Here is a 6,580-nt window from a genome sequence, read left to right as displayed (position 1 = left end):
CATAATGGTCAGAGAAGGCCCAACGGTGGCACAGAGAGGGCCGGGGGCTCGGCGGGGGTCCCCGGGGGGCTGCGGGGCTGCAAGGGGATAGGACTGGTGAGACCCCGCCTGCAGCATCCGGCTGTGGGGGCCTCAGCACGGGAAGGACGCGGAGGTGTTGGAGCGGGGCCGGAGGAGGGCCATGGAGATGAGCCGAGGGCTGGAGCACCTCTGCTGTGAGGACAGGCAGAGAGAGCTGGGGTTGTTCAACCTGGAGAAGAGACTCTGGGGAGACCTTATAGCCCCTTCCAGTACCTGAACGGGACCTAGAGGAGAGCTGGAGAGGGACTTTTTATGAGGGCATGTAGTGATAGGTTGAGGGGCAATGGCTTCAAACTGCAAGAGGGTAGATTTAGATTAGATATCAGGAAGAAATTTTTCACTGAGGATAGTGAGACACTGGCCCGTGTTGCCCAGAGAAGCTGTGGATGCCCTGTCCTTGGAAGCATTTAAGACCAGGCTGGATGAGGCTCTGAGCAACCTGCTCTTGTGGAAAATATGCCTACCCATGGCAGGGAGGTTGGAAGAAGATGATCTTTAAGATACCTTTCCAACCCAAACCATTCTATGATTCCATCATTCTTTGCCTGGTGCTGCTGCTGGGTCAAGCAACCACCCCGTTGCCCCTCCTTGGGCCCACGTTGCCATTGACCACTGTGTCCCTCACCAGGGCGTTGCACGTGGTCAGTCACTGCCCCTTGGTGCCCATGCACATGGTGGAACAGCAGGAGAGGAACAAGCCACTGGTCCCACTGGCCTTTGCTTGGGACTCTCCTCCTGTTCCCAGAAGCCATGTCACCACCACCAGCCTGGTGACAGGTCATCACCATGGCGGGAGGTGCTACCATGCGGGGCCAGGCTGGGCTCCCAGCAAACACACCCCCACCCACCAGCAGCCCCCAAACCACCAGCTCTGCAGGGTGAGGCTGAAGTGCTTTTGCTTGGAGACAGAGAATACTTTGGGATGACTTTAGCCTGATTTGTTTATAAATATAGAATTTGCCTCCTGAGCTTGCAACTTGGCATCTTTTGCAAGACCTAAATATACTCCTAAGAGGCGTGAACTGTTTCCATAATAAAGGCTTTTAGAGCTCACTTGTGAAAATTCATTTAAAGCCATAAATTGGCAGGGCAAGCGAAAGCGCTTGGTATGAGCTTGCTCACAGTATGGCAGGACAATGTCTACAGCAACAAGGTGCTGAGAGGTGGTCAGTAGAGATGGGGCAGCTAAAACTGCCTTCTACTGACATCACCTTATGTGGTCCATTAAAGAGCTTGTTTCCGGCAGCTTTGCCAGTTTTTAATGCTTGGGTTGGAAATTTCTGTATCACATTTCTGCATAAGGCCAGACTTCCACGGAAAATTTCATCCAAGACGGTTTTTCTGGTTCTGAGATTAAGGTTCTGTCACATACCAGAGTTAACTCTTAGTAACTTTTACTCTGAATGTTAAAATTTGTCAGCAGATAGCTTTTTTTTTATGTTCTCAGAATCATCTGCAAAAAAACTGATCACATCATAAGGTTTTGGGATTTCATATTCAGGAAATTCATGGAAGACTTTTTAAACTCAGTAGCAGAATTCCCCTCAGATTCCATCCATCAGAGGCACATTCAGCTCAAGGCTCAGGAAGATTTTTCACTGTAACTACAATTCCAAGTTGCTGCCGCCTGGACCAGGAATGACAGGTTGCATCCCAGGGATAAGACATAATGTAAGACTTAAGGTCTGCGGGTCTGAGAAGCACATAGAACCACTCACTAAAGATTATTGATTAAATTACTACAATATAATTATTTAATATTGTAGTAATACCAGAAATCAACTGTCCATGTCCCTCTGGGATCCATGCAAACGTGCAGCAAGTTATAAACCCTGCGAAGTTCTTTGCTTGTGCTCTGCACAGAGATGAACATCACTGTGATAGTTCAGCTCAGGATGATAATTAAGGCCTTCAAAATGTGGAGGTTTTAAGTAAATCCAAAAGCACATACTTTGCAAATGATGACAGATGTCCAGTCTTCCCCAGCATTGCTCGCTCTCCAGATCCTGAGCAGAAGTCTTCTGGTCCTAGGGGGCACTGGACCAGGCCAGTATTTCTTTTCTTTCATGTCCAGCACCACTGAGGCTGGCAGGAACCCGTGGAGACCATCCAGTCCACCCCTCCTGTTTAAAGCAAGGACAGGAAGAGCAGGTTGCTCAGGGCCATGTCTGGTTGGGTTTTTAATAACTCCAGGGATGGAGACAACAAAACTGCTCCAGGAAACCCATTCCAGTGTTAAACCACCCTCATAGTAAAATAGTTTTTTTCATGTTTAAATGACATTTCCTCTGTTTCAGTTTAGGCCCATTGTCCCTTGTCCTGTCACTGGGCACATCTGAGAAGGGTCTGGCTGTGAGCACCCTGAACCTACTCCAGGCTGAGTAACCCCAGCTCTGTCAGCCTCTCCCCATACAGCAGATGCTCCAAGCAAGAAAGTGCAATTGCAGCAACTCTTTCCCCAACTTTCAATATATTACAGATTATATCATCTGAAATAATTTGACCATCCAAAGATATTCACAGACTCTATAGTTATCTTCCACTGAATGCATACATTTGAACTACTCTAGCTCCTCTGTCAGCAAAATAGCTATTTTCAACAGAGGGACTAGGAAATATTATTAAAAAGTGCAAAGGTAACATTGCATTGTAACTCCACAGAAATGGCGTTGTGGTTTCCACCTTTATCTGGTAATTACCAAGGGATGTGAGGGCTCTTGGTTGAAAAGCTAAGTGATGTCTTTCATAGCTTGCAAATGCATTCTGTGATCTGAAAACCACATCAACATTAGGAATGAATATCCTGCCAAAATACTACCTTAGCAACACCTAGGCAGATCCTCTGACTTAAGAGAATGGCTGAAGCAACACCTCACAAGCACACTGATGTTAAAATCTCCAGAATCATTTGTGCAAACCCATGGAAAGTGTGGTTACACAGTGAAAAATAAGGTTGCAAATAAGGTTATCTGCTTGCTCAGCATGTCTGCTCACTTGAGTGCACTGATACGGTCATAGAGTTTAATATATTAACTTTTGGTGGTGATACTTGAATTCTCTTCAGAGTAACATAGCTAAGGGGCAATGAGGTGAAACCCGTTCCTTCTTGTGCATTACTACCATTGTAAAATACTTTTCATGTAGCTGCAAATCTACTGATAACTCAACAGAACTAAACTCTGCTGGAGATACTCCATATAACCCAGGGAACACAGCTCAACATTGCCAGCACCGGCAGTCAGAGCCACTTTTTCACTAGCAGACTTTTAGTTGTGAGTACTAGGAGCGAGAACCTGCGATAAGTGAGCAGATGCATCTCTTACCTTATGAGTTTTCAGGGTAGAAACACATTTTGCGCAACATCTTTCAGTGGCACCATCTGAGAATTTTGGCAGTGTGGTGGAGGAAGATGTGCAGAGAGATGTTGAATCTCTCAACGCCCTCCTTGGCTTTACACCCAGTAACTCTACACCCATTTCCTCCATGAGACTGAATGAACCAGCCCTGTAACTACTTAACGTCATAGAATCATAGAATAGTTCAGGTTGGAAGCGACCTTTAAGATTATTGAGTTCCAACCCCCCTGCCATGAGCAAGGACACCTCTCACTAAACCAGGTTGCTCAAAGCCTCATCCAGCCTGGTCTTAAATGCTTCCAAGGGACAGGGCATCCACAACTTCTCTGAGCAACCTGTTCCAGTGCCTCACCACCCTCACAGTGAAAAATTTATTCCTAATATCTAATCTAAATCTCCCTTCTTCTAGTTTGAAGCCATTTCCCCTCATCCTATCACTAACCTCCCTGACAAAGAGTCCCTCCCCAAGGTCAGTATGCCCCATTCCAGTTTGAAAATACCTCTGCAGAATGCCTCTTTCACAAACAGACAAACTACCAGGAGTAAATTTACATAGCAGGATGCAAGGATGCCTAAAGTTGCCAGCAATATCCTAAAAACGAGCATTCTCTAAGGACAGCATTAAAGTAAACCCAACAGAATATGACAAATCAAAGAATAACATACAGATTTTCTTATGGCGCAAATACAACATCTGACATTTCCACCCACGCAGATCAGTGACTTGCAATAAGACAGAGCAGCAATATGAGCAACATGAGACTCCAGAGGAATAAACAATCTATTTCTTCTGTCAACAAAAATATATGCCTCTTTTTATTCTTTTAATAAGACTCCCACAATATATTATTTTCTATTTCCAGTTAAACAAATCAGAACAGAATTACTGTTTTCAGTATCAGTTTACACTGAAGATTATTGGCTGTCATTAAGAGGCATAATATTTGTAACAGGGCTCAGGCATAACATGTCACTGCATTGTAAATTCTGCAGCTCGTAAGAAAAAAATGTCAGTCACAAAGTAGTTCAACATCTAACACACTTTAAGCCAGAACATACAAATCAACTTCTCTTCAATGTTAATCAACATTATTTTACTTACTTGCTTCTTAATCTATGACATTCTTATACTCATTGTCTCTCTTCAAAAAGCATATTTCCTATACTCCGTGCATTTTTCCTTATAGTATTCTTGCTCATTATTATAAGTAATATTATTTTAATCTGTTTTCATATATTGAAAATTTGGGATAAGGCTTTCATTGAAAGTATTTGAAAACATGTGAACAGGCAGTAGAAATTACTAAGAAGAGAAACTACAAAACTTGAAGGCCCGAAGTGAGGACAAAGTCCCAGGAAGTCAGACCAGGCAAGGTAGCTGAGGTAGGGCAATCCCAGGAGGAACATCAACCACTGCAGATTCTGCTACCAAAAGATTGGGTTTGTTTCTCAAACACTCACATTAATTCCTTTCAAAATCCCTCTAATACAGCAATGAAAACCAGTATGGAAGTTCAGGGGACAGTTTAAACCAAACCCAGCCCTGTGACTGTTAAACAAATCTATGCAGTCAGAATTCAGATCTGTGTTTTCCAGGAGAAAACACCATGATGAGGATGGAAAGTAAAATTTAGACAGAGCACATTAACATGAGAAGAAATCTCACCACAGCCTCAACCTAAACCCAAAATATGGGGCTATTACCACTAAAATGCTTGCCTGGGTGAACTGCAGACCTGGCGAGGTTCTAAAAGGACAAGTCTCTGTTCCTTTTGCATGCTCCAAACTGCTCCTTACAGCTCATCCCCCCTCTTTTGCTCAGTCTAGGACAATAGAGGAGGGTACTTCTGTTCTTTTGCTTGGGAGATCACTCCACAACCAAATTCACACCATAGTCAGGAATGTTTACCCTCTATTTAGTTAAAGGAGTTTAAAATACCAATGGGTGTAAAAAGTGATCATGTGCATTTTAAGTTGGGGTGAATTACCTGTAGCCATTGCCATGGAGGAGCTTATCCATTACATAGAATTACATCGGCGCCACCGGCTTCCCGTCACACACACATTAGGAACAAGAAAACAAACATACAGCAGAACAGGAAAAAAAAATCCCGTCACACACACATTAGGAACAAGAAAAACATACAGCAGAACAGGAAAAAAACCCATGTAAATTAATTATTCATTTCAAAATACAAGAGATCACAAAGATTCTGGAAGAGAAGGAGCATTTGTTAGTGCCTTAGTGAACCTTCCTGCACAGCTCTTTTAATCTGCCTCCGTTCCTTGTCTAGGCAGGAATGCCAGGCGTGCAATAAATTTCACACATTCACAGCATGAACGTATTCTTGTCGTGATCACCGGAGACGACACAAATCAGCCATGTTCACAAGCAGCCCAGCAACATCCACACTTCAGCTGAACCACTTGGATGACACACACATGGGTTCACAATTTAGAGGCAGAAGAAGAGAGCCTCTCATTAATGCTCCCCATACAGACAGCACAGAAGACACAATCTAGCCCATTCTAAGAGGAGCCACAGTCAACGGGAGGGGAAAGTATTCGGCATCTTCCAGGAGATATTCTGTTCAGTGTCTCTCTTGATCAACAAAACATATTGTTTCTAACAAAATTGAGACTGCAGCTACACACATTGATTTTTCCACTCACTACAAGGCATGCAGAAACTCTCCAACATGAGTTTTTCTGCATTAGATCGGATGGCTGCGATGCTGTCACTAACGAGTGAGCATCTTCCTGTGACTATTTATTAAAAATTCACAGTGGCATTAATATGCTTCAATAAATTTTGCTCTTTTCCTCATAAACTAAGTTTCCACTAAAATGATAGGTTTCCCTGCTACTTCAATATGCTGGAAAGCCTATAATGTTAAACTCATCAAAGTATGGCTGCTTTGGTTTTTATGCAAATTCCTATCATCATAGTTATATAAGTGCTTATGCAATGAAAAATATACATAATACACAAACCTGCCTGTGTCACTGAGAATTATTTACAAGAGCTATAAATCAAAGTTGCATCTTGTTTTATTTATATTTAAGGGCCTACTGCACACATGAAATGTCACATATGCCCAAAATTTGCTTTCAGTCACTTCCAAAAAAAAAAAACCAACCCA

The sequence above is a fragment of the Calidris pugnax genome, unplaced genomic scaffold (assembly GCF_001431845.1).
Source record: "Calidris pugnax isolate Ruff unplaced genomic scaffold, ASM143184v1 scaffold27, whole genome shotgun sequence".
NCBI lineage: Eukaryota > Metazoa > Chordata > Aves > Charadriiformes > Scolopacidae > Calidris > Calidris pugnax.
Note: the sequence above shows the minus strand (reverse complement) of the source record.